General features: G+C 47.4%; 1 protein-coding gene and 1 pseudogene across 1 annotated transcript in view; one reads left to right on the top strand and one right to left on the bottom strand.

The window, feature by feature from the left end:
• The window catches only part of LOC132567404 (3-galactosyl-N-acetylglucosaminide 4-alpha-L-fucosyltransferase FUT3-like), a 34,713-nt pseudogene extending 23,085 nt beyond the window's left edge, over positions 1 to 11,628 (bottom strand).
• Positions 1 to 17,385, top strand: part of REEP6 (receptor accessory protein 6) — a 518,143-nt gene extending 500,758 nt beyond the window's left edge. The window contains exon 6 of the mRNA XM_060232658.1: positions 17,375 to 17,385. The gene's annotated coding sequence lies outside the window, so the exon portion shown is untranslated. The remainder of the gene's footprint in view (positions 1 to 17,374) is intronic.
• The last annotated feature ends 2,076 nt before the right edge of the window (positions 17,386 to 19,461 follow it).

Genomic DNA, 19,461 nt, shown 5'->3' on the forward strand with positions numbered 1-19,461 from the left:
GGTTTAATTGTGAGCTGACATCCTGTAATTCATGACCCGATCTGAAACACAGATAGCAAAAAGTGGGGAAACCAGGTAGTTGTCACAAATATAAGGAAAGAGAGAGAGAACAAATATTCATTTATCCCCCCCCCCCCACACACACACATGTTATGGAACAGGGAAACCAGCTTGTCCCTAGGTTGTAGGTGAGGTGCTCCTTAAATTCCTGTGAAATGGAGATGATTATGCGTAAGGTGCCGGCCCACAGCTCCAATGAAGCGTCCAAACTGGGCTCGGGGCCCAGTTTTATTTCACTCTCTTTCCTTCTTCACTTGGGCTGTAACCAGACCCCACTGTGGGCCTTGAACAGCCATTGTACTCTTGCCAGAAGCCGTAAAATGCATCACCCAGGTGAGGAAATCCATGAACGCAAAGTTCACAGGCATCTGCCTCATTACAGCGTGTGAATGGCTTCCAGAAAGATCTGTGGACAGCTCGATTATTTGTGGGGGGTAGGGGATAGGGGACCCCCGTGTGTTTATCGCCACGGCAACATATGAGACGGAGTCATCTGTTGACCACAAAGCCCCCAAGTATTGCTCAAAGGAAACCAGATCTCTGACGGGTGGCGGATGAGAGAATTCCTCTCAGGGAAAAAGCCTGAGTGAGCTTATTCAAGAATAATATGATGGCGGTGGGGATAGAGATTCCTCATTCTACCTCATTTCCCCTTTCATTTTAGCATCTGGTTTAATCTCCCTCTTCAATGCTTTTTTTTTTTTTTTTAAGATTTGCTATGGACATTTTTCCAGCTTGAGTGTAACAGGAAGTTGACTTACACTGTTGGTTAAGGTTAAGAAAGACTGAGTCATTTGTGTTTCTTTTTGAGTTTGTAAAATTGTTGCCATTTGGCGTTGACCTGCCGTGTTTGCTATTGATTGTACTTTTATGTTGTTTTATCCACTGCTGATATGGGCACATGGTTGACATACAATTGAAGCATGCGGAATATTTAAAAATACAACCTTCTCACCAGGGAAAGTTGACATGAGCCCAGGTTTATTTTTCAGAAGGAACAAACAAAATAGAAATGCGGATATTGATATCAGATGAATATCATGACTAACTTGCAGACACGTCAGTCTGGGTGAAACAAAGGCGATTGGCTGATTGGTAAGCTATGGTTCTGATCCAAAACAATTTTGCATGTACCACTTTTAAATCACATATTGGAAAAAGGAACACAGATAATATTTCCCATTTTCTTCACACATCCTACACCTTTAACTTCCCACAGAGCCAACCAAGGCTTCCATTATAGCATCGTGTGGCTCTCCAGGACTAGCAATGATGCTGAATTTCATAATTACCTGGTATTCAAATGTGAATTGGTCCAGTTTGTAATGCTCATCTGGACTGAGGCCCAATTCTGAGCCCACTTGTGGAGAGGGCGGGATAGAAAATTTAAAGTAATCATCATCATCATCATCATCATCATCATCATTATCATTTCCTCAATAAGCACTCTGCTGAGGCCATTCTGAGTTGAGCCAAGGATCATTCTCACATTGTTGGCCAGAGTCAGGTTTGTCAAAAACTGGAAATTGATTGGCGACATCAGACATGGGATAGGATGTGATTTTGAGAAATTCAAAAGTCAGGTACCAAATATTAAGCTACCTCCAGCAATTTCTGATCAGATCCTTTATATCTCCTCTGAATCGTGCAATTTACTGAGCTCTAGAGGTCCAGAAAAGATGGCGGGAAGGCTCAAGCAAACATGGTGTCAAAGACCGAGCCTTGGATGCCCTGATGCATACTAGCTGCGGCATCCAGGGAGGCACACACAGATGTTCCAATCCTTGTGTATAACCAGGACTTTTTTGTAGCAGGAACTCCTTTGCATATTAGGCCACACGCCCCTGATGTAGCCAATTCTCCTGGAGCTTACAGTAGGCACTGCACTAAGAGCACTATATGCTCTTGGAGGATTGGCTACATCTGGTGGGTGTGGCCTAATATGCAAAGGAATTCCTGCTACAAAAAAAGCCCTGTGTATAACATCATCCCCATGAAGCTAGTCCCAAAGACCCAGTGTACCCAGGTTTAGAGTTTGGACTCCTTTGGTATTGCAGAAATGAATGATGTGCATGCAGATTCATTCTGGAGCTAGGCAGAAGGGCTGGGGTGGGGCATATTGGGAGGGGTGTCGTGAGCATGATTCTGTCACAGATCATCTTTAGAAGTGACATCATCTTTAAAGGTTTTATTTATTTATTTGCTGCTTGTAGTGGCAACTGTTAATGGGATCTCTGGGCAGGGGATTCTCTGTTCAGATTGGGCGACTGGGATTTCTCTCTGGAGTGAACTTGGGCTGGTCCATCCATTGACAGTATACAAAGTCCTATCAGTTCCCTTTGGAGTAGAATGTGTGGGAGACACAAGGTTTATTTGGGGAATTGGGGAGTCAGTTTGATATAATGGTTAGGAGCGCAGGCTCTAATCGGGGAGAACTGGGTTTGATTCTCTGCTCCTCCACATGCAGCTGCTGACGTGACCTTGGGTCAGTCATAGGTTTTCCCAGAGTTGTTCTCTCAAAAGCAGTTCTCTCAGAGCTCTCTCAGCTCCACCTACCTCACAGGGTGTGTTGTGGGGAGTGGAAGGGAAAGGAGATTATAAACCGCTCTGAGACTCCAAGTGAAGGGCAGAGTATAAATCCAATCTCCTCTTCTTCCTCTTCCTCCTCTTGTGCACATGCAGAACCAAGTGCACAGCACTTCACAACATAGGTCCTATTCCCTAAGGCAGCTTTGTAGGTTCCTTCAATTAAAGCTTTGTATGCTCCTTGAATAAAATCTACAACCTCCTGTTTTTAAGCCAAAGAAGCTATAAACCGTTGGTGGGAGGACATGTTTTGCATGGCCTCAGGTTCAGTCTGCAGCTAAAATAATTCCATGAAGCAGGTGCGAAGAAAGGCCCTGAACCTGTGGAGAGCCGCTGCCAGTCAAAACTGGAAATACAGAGTTAGACCAGAGGTCTAGCAGAACATAGCTTCACATGCTTCTATGAATCCTTTCAGCTGTCATGGCTCTATGAGGGTCTGAACGAGGTAACCTCAGCGTGTCAGGTTTCGAGTCACATTCTGTGAATTCATACACAATCTCTTGGGTTACTCAGGGGTATCGGGATGGGGGGAGATGTGGTTTAATAAACATCATGCTTCTGGCAGAAGGGTTCCCTCCCCCACACCAAATCTCCAGCTCATAAATCTGCTAAACCACCAGCTGTCTTACGGAAGGGACCTTCTTTAACTCCTTTGTATAGCAAACTTGGAAACAGGATACTCTCAAATAGGGGGGGTTTATTTTAAAAAATGGGGAACCAACCCTGAAATATTTCTTCAGGGGCCTCTGCTTTGTGCTTACACCAGAATCAGCAGCAACTACAAGACCTTTTTTCTCCCTCATCACAGGGGGCCTATAAATAACACAGAGCCGTGGACTGATTCCCTTCAAATCTGGAAATCGTTATAGTCCTCCTTAGCTTCAGAGTTTGGTGTTCAGATTTGTCCCATGGAACACATGACAGATCGGGAGAAAAACGCCTCATGGTGTTAAAACCTGACAAGGTTAGAATCAAGGACTGCTAATCAAGTTTCCTTTTAAGGGTGTATTATTCATGAGAGATGCATCCAAAGTCCTCATCATCTGGATTTTGGAACTCGGAATTAGCTGGACTTGTTTCTCAGGTGGAACCAAAACATTCCAGATCCTCTGTTACTCTGCTCTAGAGTTCCAGATTGGGCACAGAATTTTGAAAATGTGTTGTTTAATGCAGTATTGTACTCCTTTATGTTCATTTCCATCACTTCTCTCCAGAACTTTTTTTGTGGAAAAAGCCCAGCAGGAACTCATTTGCCTATTAGGCCATACCCCTGACATCACCATTGTTTCACACAGGGCTTTTTTTGGTAGAAAACGCCCAGCAGGAACCTATTTGCCTATTAGGCCACACCCCCTGACATCATCATTGTTTCACATAGCAGGAACTTATTTGCATATTAGGCCACACCCTCAATGCCAAGCCAGCCAGAACTGTGTTCCTGTGCGTTCCTGCTTAAAAAAAGAAAAGAAAAGCCCTGCTTCTCTCCCTGTGGGTTCTCCACGTGCATTCATAAACACATTTTAATTTTTTTTTACTTTATTTGTAATCCACTTTTCTCTTTAAGACTCAAGGCAGAAGGAGCCATTTTGGATGCCAATGGATAGTCTGTTCTTTCGAAACTATTTTTATGTGGTGTGATGATACAGAGGTGGTAGCAATCACAGCATGATTGCTTTTTTTGCAGTGTTCTATCAATACACCGATAAGTAGAATTGTTATTTGGGCATCAGTTTGGTGGTGTACTCCCACATGTATATTCATATTGATATGTTGACGATAGATATTCAGATGTGAATGACATTATTGAAATCTGGTGTTTTGTTTTAAGGTGTTCATAACATATTCCAAAGTTCTGATCTGATCATCTAACTGTCTCTGTGGTTTATTATGATTTTTCACTATGTGAATGGGATATGATTGTCCCAAATGTATTTATAGCGTAAGCTCCTGGTGAAAGCTGTTTGCCAATATGTACGGCACTTTGTTTTCTCTTGTTACCTGTGGTTGTTTGCATTTTGTTCTTGAATTGTTATTAAGTTAAATTATCCACATAGTGCTTTGTGCACACAGTTGCATTGCTCATTATTTGTATATTGCATCATATGTTGGCCTTTTGTTTTCTCAACCTGTGGTTGTTTGCATTTTGTTCTTGAATTGTTATTAAGTTAAATTATCCACATAGTGCTTTGTGCACACAGTTGCATTGCTCATTATTTGTATATTGCATCATATGTTGGCCTTTTGTTTTCTCAGCCTTTTGGTTTGCCCTGCCACATGAACACACATGAATCTGCCTTATATTGAATCGGGCCCTTGATCCATCAAGGTCAGTATTGTGTACTCAGGCTAGCAGCAGCTCTCCAAGGTCCTCAGGTAGAGGTTACTACCTGGTCCTTTTAAGGGTGCCAAGGCTGTTTTCCCTGAACCTGCAAAGAAATTATTAAGAACACTGCCTCTGAGAGGCTTCCCCTTGCAAGTCACAGACTAGGGTTGCCAATCCCCAGGAAGGAGCAGGGAATAAAGGTTACCACGAACCTCCACACAAACCAGCCTCAAAATTAATACACCTTAAATATCACTCATAACACTCAGTAATTATATAAATTATCAAAATTTCATTGAATCAATCAAAAGGTTACAGAAGATATTAAGGAACAAGAGTCCACACCCACAGTCTTTTAAAAACAAATTAATGTCTAAGTAATATAGATTATGGGGTGCAGACAGAAATTCAAGAGGTAGAGTCTTCGAACACGGAGCACTGCTCCTAACGTATTCCAATTGAACTTCAAGAATTCTTCCACGGAGAACCATGCTCCATAAATCTTATCCTCTGTACAGCCAGGCACAGGAGATAAACGCGACGTGGCAGTACTCTGTGCACATTTTGCTGATGCTTCTATGAGCTTTCTAGAAGAAATTTTAACACAGTTTCAGTGCTATCGCTTACAAATGTCCATTCGGTAAGCGATAGCACTGAAATAGCACTGAAATTGTGTTAAAATTTCTTCTAGAAAGCTTGTAGGAGCATCAGCAAAATGCGGACTGTGGAGGTTTGTGGTAACCTTTATTCCCTGCTCCATTATCCACATTGCTCTTTTTTGGTTGCTCAATCCCCAGGTAGAGGCAGGGGATGCCCCAATTTGGAGGCCCTCCCCCCACTTCAGGGTCATCAGAAAGCGGGGTGGGGGGAGGGAAATGTCTGCTGGGCACTCCATTATTCCCTATGGAGACAAATTCCCAGAGGGTATAATGGAGAATTGATCCATGAGTATCTTGGGCTCTGCGGGGGGGGCTGTTTTTTGAGGTAGAGGCACCTAATTTTCAGCATAGCATCCGGTGCCTCTCCTCAAAACACCCTCCAAGTTTCAAAAAGATTGGACCAGGGGTCCAATTCTATGAGCCCCCAAAAGAAGGTGCCCCTATCCATTACTTCCAGTGGAGGGAAGGCATTTGAAAAGTGTGTGGTCCCTTTAAATGTGATGACCAGGACTCCCTTTGGAGTTCAATTATGTTTGTCACGCCCTTGCTCCTGGCTCCACCTCCAATGTCTCCTGGCCCCACCCCCAAAGACCTCAGATATTTCTTGAATTGGACCTGGCAACCCTACCACACTCATTTAGAAGTCATCTGAAATACCGTAGTTTGAAATCACATCAAAAAATACAATCCACTATGGGTGTGGTTTATTTCCTCTGTACACATTCAAGTTTTCTGTAGCTTTCCCTGTCAGAGTCTTTTTGGGCTCTCTCTTGCTTTGGCAAGTCAATCTGAATTGGGTTTTTGCACTCAAGAATTCCGCAAAGTGCAAGCTTTCAGAATCCAATCTCTGGTTAGTGGAGAGCACAGGACTCTTCTGCCTGTTAATTGTAGAACATGTAAACACAATGGCCAATCTTCTGCCTCAATTGAAAACCAGTAGCAACTATTCCAAGTGGTCTGCTGTTTATGGAGTACTTTTTCCATGCCCCCGTGCCAATCAAAATGTGTTTTCCAACTTTGTTGGCCTCTTTTATAGTTAGTCACGGCAGAGGAAGCCAAAGGCCAGAGGGAAATGAGCTCCATTTGAATACAAGCAGAAGGCTGAGGTCACCGTGGGTGGCCCTCAAATCTTGCAGCTGTTGCTCTGAGCCTATTCTATGCTTGTTTCTGAGGACAAATGACCCCATCCTTAAGCTGGCATTAAATCCACATGACAATATTATTAAAAATTAGGAGGAGCACCTCACATCTGTGGGACTGTTAACTAGTGAGGGGAGAGCTCTCCTCATGGAGCTGGCTTTGAAAGATGCCATCAAAGCAATCAGGAAGATGTATCACCAGCTTTATAGGCCATCTTTCATAGTTTCCAATTTCTCCTCAGAGGTTACCGAAGCACCTGGTTTCGGTGGCAGACGCAGAATGGCTGGGGGGAGAGAACACAGCTGGGCCAAGCAATGTTCAGGACCACCACCATCACCTGAGGTGTTTTGATTTCGAAGGGCCACCTCACACCTCCAGTTTTCATACCGTGAAAAGGCCCATGTTTCGCCACATCTTTGAAACAGTCCAGCATGGAACTCCAGCAAGAGGCTTCCATTTGCTTAAATTTAGGGGGGAAAGCCCAAACAACGTGTTGGTTTGGTGTTACTGTGATAGTGGTGTAGATTGTTTTTACAAAAGGGGTGACCATTTTGATTGGGGTTGATATTTTTCTGCAGCCGAGCCTCCATTTTGTCTCTGTATGGATGAGAAGTCTTAGATAATCCCTTGAGTTTCAGTGCAGACAGATAGATGCTGAATTCCTGTAAATATTTTACATCAGGGATGTTAACCAGTGTTTTATTTAGATATTTTCTTCACAAGGGGGACGCAAATAGGCTTCCCAATCCCCAGGTCCTAGCGAGGGATTCCCTGGTTTTACAGACTTTCCCCCTCCCCCAGCCAGCTGGCCGGCGGGGGAAGCCCCACCCCCACAGCCATTATGCACCTCCATGAACGATTCCCATAGGGAATGATGGGGAATTGATCCGCGGGTACCGGGGGCTCTGGGGGAGCTGTTTTTTGAGGTAGAGGTGCCAAATTTTCAGTATAGCATCTAGTGCCTCTCCCCAAAATACCTCCAAAATTTTAAAAGGATTGGACCAGGGGGTCCAATTCTATGAGCCTCAAAAGAAGGTGTCCCGATCCTTCATTATTTTCTATGGAAGGAAGGCATTTTAAAAAGTGTGCTGTCCCTTTAAATGTGATGGCCAGAACTCCCTTGGAGTTCAATTATGCTTGTCACACCCTTGCTCCTGGCTCCGCCCCAATGTCTCCTGGCTCCGCCCCAATGTCTCCTGGCTCCACCCGCAAAGTATCCTGGCTCCACCCCCAAAGTCCCCAGATATTTCTTGAATTGGACTTGGCAACCCTAGACCCAAAGAAGTATTCCATGATGCTTTCCCCTCCATTTTATCCTCACAACTTCCCTGTCAGATAGAAAGTGACTGAACTGAGGTCACTAAGTGAACTTCTATGGCAGAGCAGGGATTTGAACCTGGGCCTTCAGATCATAGGGATACACTATAATCTTGATATCTCCTTGACTGACAGGGTGTGATAGAGTCAACCATTCCACTCAGCCAACAGTGTTGCCTTCCTGCAAAGGAAGAAGCTTTCTTCAGACTTTTCCTTGGAGGAAGGCTCTTTCCCTCAGATGAAGATGTGGAGTGGGAGATTAGGGTTGACAATCCTCAGTTGGGGGCAAGGGATCCCCTGATTTGGAGGCCCTCCCCACACTTCAGTGTCATCAGAAAGTGGGGGGGGATGTCTGCTGGGCACTCCATTATACTCTGGAGACCGATTCCTATAGGGTATAATGGAAAATTGATCCATGAGTATCTGGGGCTCTGGGGGGCTGTTTTTTTGAGGTAGAGAAACCAAGTTTTCAGCATAGCATCAGGTGCCTCTCCTCAAAACACTCCCCCCCGCCAAGTTTCAAAAAGATTGGACTGAGAGTCTAGTTCTATGAGCCCCAAAAGGAAGTACCCCTATTCTTCATTATTTCCAAATGGAGGGAAGGCACTTAAAAGAGGGGGGAGGGAAATGTGATTGCTAGAACTCTCTTAGAGTTCAATTGCTCTCATCACACTCTTGCTCCTGGCTCCACCCCCAAAGTCTTCTGGCTCCACCACCAAAGTCCTCAGTCCCAACCCTAGGGAGAGTTCAACCTGGTAGGTCTTGAATCCAGGACTTTTGGAGAGCTGTGCTGTACTCCTCCAAAGCCATGTACCTCAGGGGCACCGAGCAATTTAACCAGCTCAGCTCTGACTCCACTTCTTGTATATGATATATTACTGTTCTTCTGTACTCCCATATCTGTACCTTTCCAAAATGACATCTAGCTGGGAAAAGGTATAGGAAAGGAACACAAACTAATTCAGTGTCTTCCTTATAGAAAAAAGCAGAAGAGTCTAAAGACTTAGGAAACCCCCAGGCCCCGGTGGGGGTTCTCCCGCCTTCCCAGGCTCCTTCGCACTCCCAGTCAGCTGGCCGATGGAGGGAAGCCCCACCTCCACAGCCACCACCTGCCTTTCCACCTCTGGAGGCTTCAGACTCCACTTGGAAAGGCTTCCTCTTGGGGTGGTGTGTCTGTGTCTTCAAGGCTGAATGGGGGCGGCGGCAGAACAACATGGCTGCGCCCAGTGGCTGTGAAAGCAACCCAGACCCTCTGACGTTTGCATACGAAAGGTAAACTCTATGTTACTTTGAAGAAGTTGGAAGTTTAGCAACTCGTGAGTAGAGATGCCAATCCTTAGGTGGGAGAAGGCCCTCCCCCACTTCAGAGTCGTCAGAAACGGTGGGGAGGGGGGGAGGGAAATGTCTGCTGGGCACTTCATTATTCCCTATGGCGATCGATTCCCATAGGGTATAATGGAAAATTGATCAGGGGTATCTGGGGCTCTGGAGGGGCTGTTTTTTGAAGTAGATGCACCAATTTTGCAGCATAGCACCTGATGACTCTCCTCAAAATGCTCTCCAAGGTTCGAAAAGATTGGACCAGGGGGTTCAATTCTATGAGCCCCAAAAGAAGGTGTCCTTATCGTTCACTATTTCTAATGTAGGGAAGGCATTTAAAAGGTGTGTGGTTCCTTTAAATGTGATGGCCAGAACTCCCTTTGGAGTTCAATTGTGCTTGTCACAACTTTGCTTATGGCTCCACCACAATGTCTCCTGGCTCCACCCCCAAAGTCTCCTGGCTCCACCCCCAAAGTCCCCAGATATTTCTTGAATTGGACTTGGCAACCCTATTCATTCCAATTATTCCGCTTTCCCAGGATAATTCTCAACCCTATTTTATGCCCAGCCAGCTTTGACTCTCGCAAAAGGCATGCATAACAACAGCAACAGACCATTTGTTAGAGATGCATGACAACTGAGAGGTGACATGATAACCATCTTAAAGTACTTGAAGGACTGACATATAAAGAATGGCGCAGAGTTCTTTTTCTGTTGCCCCAGAAGGTTAGACCAATTCAGAACCAACAGGCTGACATTAAATCAAGAGTTTTCAGCTAAGCATTAGAAAGAAATTCCTGACAAAGTGGAACAGGCTTCCTTTGGAGATGGTTGGCTCTCCTTCTTTGAAGGTTCTTAAGCAGAGGCTAGATCAGGGATGTCAAACATGCTGCCTGGGGGCCAAATCAGGCCCCTGGAGGGCTCCTATCAGGCTCCCAAACAAATGGCTGTCACCTGCTCCTTTCTCCCTCTTTTGTTTCCTTCTGCATCACAGCTTGCTTTGCCAGGCTTGCTCAATCGCACAGGAGCTACAGAGCAAAGCCTCTGTTTTCTCCATTGGCTGAGGCTCCTCCCTTGGGGAGGAAGGCAGAAGGAATAGCTTGCTGTCTCAAGCTCTCTCAAACACACAGCAGAGTCACTGAGCCAAGCCTCTCCTCCTTCTGTTGGCTGAGGCTCCTCCCCCTCCTGGCCCCCTGGGGAAGAAAGGAAAAAGTCAGAGCTTCCTTTGCCCAGTTCCATGGATTGCATTGGAAAGATACAAAGAAAGACCTTTTAAGATCAATGAGTGCTAATGTTTTAAGTGTGTGTGTTTTTTAAATATTTAATTGTGTTTGTCTGTGTTCTTTAATATATCTCTGCTACCTGGCATTACATTTTATGACACACATGGCCCACCTCGACAAGGTCTCACTTATGTCAGATCTGTCCCTCATAACAAATGAGTTTGACACCCCTGCTCCAAAGCATCTCTTTTCTCCAGGTAGGGTTGCCAAGTCCAATTCAAGAAATATCTGGGGCCTTTGGGGGTGAAGCCAGGAGACTTTGGGGGTGGAGCCAGGAGACATTAGGGGTGGAGCCAAGATCAAGGCTGTGACAAGCATAATTGAACTCCAAAGGGAGTTCTGGCCATCACATTTAAAGGGATGGCACACCTTTTCAATTCCTTCCTTCCATAGGAAATAATGAAGGATAGGGGCACCTTCTTTTGAGGCTCATGGAATTGGACTCCCTGGTCCAATCTTTTTGAAACTTGGGGGGTATTTTGGGGAGAGGCACTAGATGCTATATTGAAAATTTGGTGCCTCTACCCCAAAAAACAGCCCCCCCAGAGCCCCAGTTACCCGCAGATCAATTCTCCATGATTTTCTATGGGAATAAATCTCCCTAGGGAATAATGGAGTTCCCAGCAGACATTTCCCTCCCCTCCCCCCGCTTTCTGACGACCCTGAAGGGGGGGGGGGGCCTCCAAACCCGGGGATCCCCTGCCCCCACCTGGGGATTGACAGCCCTACTGGCCAGCAGGGAAGGCGAGGAGGGCCTCTTCCTCTGGCTACCAGCGCAGCTCCCCTCCCACCTTCCGCCAGCCTTCTGCATCGCCCCTGGCCTTACCCAGTCCTTGGCTCGGAAGGCCTGCACGCAGCGGGAGCCCAGCGCGCCCTTACCGCCGTAGACCAGCACCCGCGGAGCCTCTGCTGCAGCCATGCCGCCTCCTCCTCCCGCCATGGCTCAGCTCAGCGCCGCCGCCGCCTCCTTCTCCTCCGAGGCCGGCCCAGCAGAGGGGCCGGTCGGAGAAGCGAAGCGCGTCCCCCCTGCCCACGCAGGCCGCCTTCGCCCCTGCAGGGAGTGGAGGGGCAGGGCGCAAGTCCGACCTGCTCTCACTCATCCAGCGTTGCTGCTTGGGGTCCTAGAAGGACCCAGATTCGCGGCTCGCCACGCTCCTGGCCTGCCTCCAGCCTCCCCTTCTCTGATTTTACCTCAGAGGGGGAGCGGAGCGGGCGACGCCACTGCGCTGCCGCCTCTTCTCCGTAGCTGCTCCTCCGAGATGGGCTCAGGCTGAGTCCATCTCGGAGGAGCAGCTACGGAGAAGAGGCGGCAGCCGTGCAGCGGCGTCGCCCGCTCCTTGGCGCCGTTTCCCCCTGCTTCCGTTGTTTTGGGGAGCGGGGGAAGAGGCTGGAAATCCTGGGGTCCCCCGCCAGGGCGGGAGGGTTGGGAAGCCTATCTCCAGGGAAACTGATCTCTGTAATCTGAAGATGCATCCCTATGCAATTGCCCCATCAGTACCCCATATACTATAGGAGTGGAACAAAAGGCTCTGTATCCATTTTTTCCACCTCGTGCAACAATTTATTAACCTCTACCCTGTGATGGTGTGTGACGTTATAATACAGAGCGCAGTTGAAATAAGATCCAGCCCAAGAAGAAAAAGGTCCCATCAGGATGGGTGTGGACCACTCCCGGTGCCTGATAAATGGCCAAAGCGGGATGAATAGAGAGACAATTGCTTTCTATCATGAGCTAACCACTCTCAGTCATTGCTGAGACTTGACTGGATAGGGGCACACCTGCACATCGATTCACTAAACCGAGCCCAAACTCCCTGGCCCAGCCCCACAAGAGAGCACAAGATTAATAGACAGCCACTTCTTTTATAGAGTCAATTCATCTCATGTTGGAAGACCCAACGTGAGATGGGTGGACTCAGTCTAGGAAGCCGTGGCCCTCTGTTTGCACGGCCTGGACAAGGGTGTTAACAATAGGATGTTTGGGAGGACATTCATTCATAAGGTCACCCAGGGCTTTTTTTTTGCAGAAGAAACCCCCCTCTGCACCCCCCTGATGTAGCCAATGCCCCTGGAGCTTACAATAGGCCCTGTACTTAGAGCCCTGTAAGCTCTTGGAGGATTGGCTACATCAGGGGTGTGTGGCCTAATATGCAAAGGACTCCTGGTAGAATTCCACCCCTGGATGTAGCCAAGAAGATGGGATTTCCCCCCTGAAGTCTTGCAGTCCCCCATTTGTCCCTCCTAAACTGAACTTTAATTCCAAAAAATTATAAAAATCATTTCTGAAATCAGACCAAGGCTTTTTTTGTAGCAGGAACTGCTTTGCATATTAGGCTGCACCCCCCTGATGTAGCCAATCCCCTTGGAGCTTACAGTAGACCCTGTACTTAGAGCCCTGTAAACTCTTGGAGGATTGCCTACATCAGGGTGTGTGTGGCTCAATATGCATAGGAGTTCCTGCTACAAAAAAGCCCTGTCACCATAAGTCAGAAGTGATTTGAGAGCACTTAACACAGACACACACTAGAGTTGCCAGGTCTTATCTGGCTCCGAGTGGGGGATTTTTCTCATGTGCACAGAGCATGCGCGGTGTGATGACATCACCCAGAAGTGATGGCATTGTGCCGGGCACGTTGCACATGTGACTCTCTGGCAATCAGGTAAAAACTCTGTGGCACCATAGAGTTTTTTACCTAATTACTAGATTATCGTGTGCACAACATGCCCGGTGTGATAGCGTCACTTCTGGATGATGTCATCACACTGGGCACATTGTGGCTCTTTGGGGGCAAGGCGCCTCCCGCTGGCCCATTATGGGATGGCAGGTTGGAGGCCCCAAAATCAGGGGAACCCCTGCCCTCAGTGGGAATTGGAAGCCCTAACACACACACACACAGTGCAGTGAACTAACCACTCCTGGTTTCTATTAGCATGAAATCTATGTACATCTTCCAATTCAGCAGCTTCCCTCAAACTGTTCTGTGGAAGTCTTGCAGATTCAGCCTATTTATTGAAGATTGAAATTCTTTGGGTTGCCATCTCTTTCTCTTTGGCATTCCTGTTGTGCAGAATTCTGTAGGGCAACCTCGGGACTGGGTGGAATCTGCGGTTATACTAGACTTAGCAAGAGCGCCCCTCCCCCTGCCCACCGCCCCAGCTCCTTCAAAATCTTCAAATGTTTCTTCCTAGGAGGAACCTTTGAATTCTTCTTCCAGTGAAAATTTTAAAACTACAAAACCCATGGTGTAGTGACATCACAAACTAATGTGTGAGCATTGCACACCCCCACCCTCCCCATTTCTCACCTCTTTCCCTTCTTTTCCCCCTATGATGATGTAACAATAGTATCCTCACGAATGTTTATTTAGGCTAAAGAAGAACCTGGCACGAGGCCCGGTTATTTGGAAGGTATTTGGTACTGATCTGAAAACGTAGACTCCCCCCGCCCTCCTCCTCCGTAGTTCTGTCTTCTGTCAGAACTGGTTTAAGCAATTTGAAGATCCCACAAAGTTATAAAACAAGCTTGGATTCCACCCCTTCAATCAGCACCTAACAGATTAAAAAAATCTAATATAGCAGCCTGAGATTTTGCCACCAGGTATTTATTTTAATAAAAAGCTTGCTAGCATGGGGAGAAATGCACCCCCATCCCCAGCTGAGTTTGAAGTGGGTCCATAAAAGTTTGGAAAAGGTGCATCCTATAAAAGTTTTATATAGATCTTTGGCTTCATGCAGACATTTAAAAAAATTACATGTCTGGACCAGATGTCTTTATTTTGGACTGCTGTTAGAATCGAGTATCAGTAAATGAACGAAGGTCAGTACACAACAAAGGGTTGGAGGAATTTTAAGCAGGGAAAATCTTGAAGCTTTTTGTTCTACTGACAGTGAGGACCACAAAGCTTGCATCTAACGCTTCACAGGTTAGCTGAGCATCTAAAGACCAAAAATAGGGATGCTTCCCAAGTGCTCTTCATCTATCATTTGATGACATGGTTAGAGCAGGGGTCCTACCTCAATTTATTGCCTGTGGTCACCATGGCACCTGCCAACCCCTTTCCTGGTGCCCACTAAATGTTTTTAGAAAGTGGGTAGGTCCAGGTCGGGCTTTTGCCCAGTAGTAATTCTGATTGGTCATTTGAAGTTTGATCGGCTATGCAGATTGGCTGTGTTGCTTTAGCAGCAGCTCCCATCACTACACAAGGATCTTGTGATTGAAGGTAAGCTGTGGCAGCCATTTTGTGGCTGGCTCCGCCTCCTGTGGCAGCCATTTTGTGCCAGTTATTTTGCAGCAGTGTCAAAATTAAAGGTGCCTGCAGGCACAAAAGGTCGGGGACCCCTGGGTTAGAGTGTTGCACTAGAATCTAAGTGACCCCCGATTCAAATTCCCACTCAGCTATGAAGCTTGCTTAGTTATCTTGGGCCAGTAAGTCTCAGCACCTCTCCTCAAAACATCCTCCAAGTTTCAAAAGGATTAGACAGGGCCAGGGATCCAATTCTATGAGCCCCCAAAGAAGGTGGCCCTGTCCATCATTATTTCCAATGGAGGGAAGGAATTTGAAAGGCATGCGGTCTCTTTAGCTGTGATGGCCAGAACTTTCTTTGCAGTTCAATTGTGCTTGTCAGAACCTTGCTCCTGACTCTACCCCCAGTATTTCCTGGCTCCACCCCAAAGTCTCCTGGCTCCACCCTCAAAGTCTCCTGGCTCCACCCCAAAGTCTCCTGGCTCCACCCTCAAAGTCTCCTGGCTCCACCCCAAAGTCCCCAGATATTTCTTGAATTGGCCCTGGCAACCCTAGGCATTTCTGCTACCTTCTGCCGCCTCAATGTGAAGGGGCTCTTCCTTGGATCAGCCCTTAGACCACAAAATCCAGCTTTTAGACCACAAAAGCACCCCTGGGGCTTCTTTCCTCTCAGCCAGGTCCCTCCTGCCCCCACGCGTTCAACCCCAGCCTCTCTGCACTCATTACTGGCAACTCGAGACCCTTCTGGTGAATCAAGAGGACAGACAGCCTGAGCTTTTCTTCTGTTTTCTAAGCGAATGTGAAGTTTCCCTTGAAGGTTGGCTGTCTTGGAACCTGATCCAGAAAATCTTAAATGGGCATAGTGGGGAGGAAATAAAGCCCCTGAGACTCAAACCACATTATCAGTTTGTTTCAAGCTTAATGAATGGTCCTCTACCCTGTAATTCGGGGCCTTAAGTAGATTCCTTTCAAAGCTTGGTTGGAAGAAATGACATGTGTTCGTGTTTAAAATTCTCATCAAATACCCGGACTGCGTATTATATCATTAAGCAAGCAAAGATTCAAGGCAGAAAAGATTCATGGCAGAGGCCCCGTTATATTGGGTTGCCAGCCTCCATGTGGTAGCTGGAGAGCTTCTGGGATTGCAACCATTCTCAAGAAGGCAGAGATCAGTTCATCAGAGAAAAATGGCTGCCCTGAAGGGTGGACTCCAGGGCAGTATGCCCCTCTGAGGTCCCTCACCTTCCCAAAGCGTGCCCTCTCCAGTTTCCACCTGCAAAGCTTCAAGGTATTCTCCAAGCAGGAGTTGGCAACCTTAGGCCCTCATCCCACTCTCCTCACATGTAAATGAAGTAGGAACAGAAGCAGAACCATGTTGGATCAGATCAAAAGTCTATCTCAGGAATGTCAAACATGCAGCCCGGGAGCTGGATCAGGCCCCCAGAGGGCTCCTATCAGACCCCTGGCTGTTGTCTCCTTCCTTCTCCCTCTCTCTTGCTTCCTTCTGCATCGCAGCTTGCTTTACCAGGCTTGCTCAACTGTACAGGACCTACAAAGTAAAGCCTCTATTTTTTTCCATTGGCTGAGACTCCTCCCTTGGACAGGAAGGGTGGAGGAATAGCTTGCGTTGCCAGGCTCTTTCAATCACACAAGGGCTACTGAGCCAAGCCTCTCTTCCTTCTACTGGCTGAGGCTCCTCCCCCTCCTGGTCCCCTGGCGAAGGAAGGAAGGAAGGAGGCAGAGCTTCCTTTGCCCAGTTCTCTGGATCCCATGGGAGAGATGAAGAAGAAGAAGATATTGGATTTATATCCCGCCCTCCACTCCGAAGAGTCTCAGAGCGGCTCACAATCTCCTTTATCTCCCTCCCCCACAACAGACACCCTGTGAGATGGGGGGGCTGCAGAGGGCTCTCACAGCAGCTGCCCTTTCAAGGACAACCTCTGCCAGAGCTATGGCTGACCCAAGGCCATTCCAGCAGGTGCAAGTGGAGGAGTGGGGAATCAAACCCGGTTCTCCCAGATAAGAGTCCGCACACTTAACCACTACACCAAACTGGATACGAAGAAAGCATCTTTAAGACCAATGAATGCTATTGTTTTAATAATGTTTTAAGTTTTTAAAAAACCTTTAATTGTGTTTGTGTGCTTTATAAAGTTGAGATCTCTGCTACCTGGCATTACATTTTATGACACACATGGTCTGGCCCAAGGTCTCATTTAAGTCCTATCTGGCCCTCATAACAAATTAGTTTGACATCCCTGGTCTAGCTGGTTCACCATGTTTCCCACAGTGGCTGTCTAAGACTGCCAAGGTCCCCCTGGGGGCAGGGTTCCCCTGATTTGGGGTCCCCCAATCCGCCAGCACACAGCAGGCCATTGGGAGGGATCCCCATCCTCAAAGGGCTTCGTCATCGTGTGACACACCCGGCATGATGACGTCACCCAGAAGCGAAGTCATCACCCTGGGAACGTCAAGCTCTATGGTATCATATAGTTTTTATCCGAACCCTAGAGTGCCCCAGTGCGATGTCCCCAGCACACCACTTCCAGGTGGTGTGTCATTGCACCATGTAAAAAATCCCCCACTGAAGCCAAGGTAGGACTTGGCAAGCCTATGGCTGGCCCAAATACTTCTGTGAAGCACATGGGCAAAGCAAACGTTCTCTCCTGTTCCTGGATTGTCAGAGATCGAGTGCTCCTGAACGTGGAAGCTTCATTTAGAAATTAAACCGGGCAGCCTTTGATAGACCTCTCCTCCTGAGTGGATTCATATAAGTACTGATTTAATAAGAATATAACTGCGGCCCTTCTGGAACATACCAAGAGCCTGTCTAGTTCTGGGTTTTGGTTTCCAGAAAGGATGAACAGATGTCTCCAGAAAGCTTTCAGGCACAACAGGACGGTCTCAGTGCCTCAACATCTGGAGTTCTCAGGTAAACTACTTCTGAACATGGAAGTTCCATGTAGCCATCATATAGGGTTGCCCACTCTGGGCTTGGAAATTCCTGGAGATTTGGAAGTGGGGTGGAACCTGGGGAGGATGGTGTTTGGGGAGCACCAAGACCTCAGTAGGGTATAGTACTATTGACCTCACCCTTCAAAGCAGCCTTTTTCTTCAGGGGAACTGATCTCTGTAGTCTGGAGATCAGTTCTAATTCCAGGAAATCTCCTTTCCCCACCTGGAGTTTGGCAACCCTACCATCATGGCTAAAATAGCCGTTCACAGACCTCCAAAAATGATACCGTTCCCTTTCAGAGCCATTAAAGGTAACAATTGCCACATCTAGTGGCAGTAAGCTCCTCAGGTTGATTTGTTTCATGTGAAGGACAAGCTCATGTGGTGGTTTAAGAGCGGTGGCCTCTGATCTGGAGAACGGTCACCCAGCAGGCTTCCTGCACGTGAAGCCTGCTGGGTGACCTTAGGTCAGTCACGGTTCTCTCTGAGCTCTCTCAGCCCCATCTGCTCATAGGGTTTCTGTTGTGGGGAGAGGAAGGGAAGGAGATTGTAAGCTGCTCTGAGAATCCAAGTGAAGGGCGGGGTAGAAAGCCAATCTCCTCCTCCTTCTTCCTCCAAGCTCTCAAGGAACTTATTTCTGCTTTCCACACTCCAAAATTTGTGCCTGGATAGATCCTATTGTGTATGTGAACTGTAATGTATATATTTAATGGTGTTCCTGTTTGGCTCATTGGAGCCTGCAGGATTGAGCTTGGGGACTCAGGAACAAGGGGCAGTAGGATCCAAATCCCTGCTGCCCTGCTCCAATCACGGCCCCCCTGCTGGTTGGAATGGTCCAATAAGATGCTTGCGTGGGAACTCTGATGTGTGTATAGTTGGCACCGTTGGCCCAGTTCTCCAGTCTGAGTTCAGCCTCGCCATGGGGAGGGACGGTGGCTCCGTGGTAGAGCATCTGCTTGGGAAGCAGAAGGTCCCAGGTTCAATCCCTGGCATTTCCAAAAAAGGGTCCAGGCAAATAGGTGTGAAAGACCTCAGCTTGAGACCCTGGAGAGCCGCTCCAGTCAGGTGAGGGACGGTGGCTCAGTGGTAGAGCATCTGCTTGGGAAGCAGAAGGTCCCAGGTTCAATCCCTGGCATCTCCAAAAAAGGGTCCAGGCAAATAGGTGTGAAAGACCTCAGCTTGAGACCCTGGAGAGCCGCTGCCAGTCTGAGAAGACAATACTGACTTTGATGGACCCAAGGTCTGATTCAGTATAAGCCAGCTTCATATGTTCATGCTGTACTTAATAAAGGAGGAATGATCACTGCCACCTCGCCTCTTCCTTGCGTTGAACTCATTATATTATAGATCCCACCCCAGAACAGCTCTGGTCTCTGTTCCTAGAGGGATTTGCGTCTGCTCCCTTACGAGGCTGAAAAGCCAAATGCCTTTTCGCAAAACCTCTCTGGCTTCAGCCGGCTGTCCTATCTTCCAGGAGAGCCTTGCCGCTTTGGAAGTGGAAACTATTGCCAGCTTTCTGGAGCACAATTGCTGTTTCCGACCCTGTTTGTCTGCTGCGGAGAAGCGATTTACCT

The sequence above is a fragment of the Heteronotia binoei genome, chromosome 2 (genome assembly GCF_032191835.1).
Source record: "Heteronotia binoei isolate CCM8104 ecotype False Entrance Well chromosome 2, APGP_CSIRO_Hbin_v1, whole genome shotgun sequence".
In the NCBI taxonomy this organism is placed as follows: Eukaryota; Metazoa; Chordata; class Lepidosauria; order Squamata; family Gekkonidae; genus Heteronotia; species Heteronotia binoei.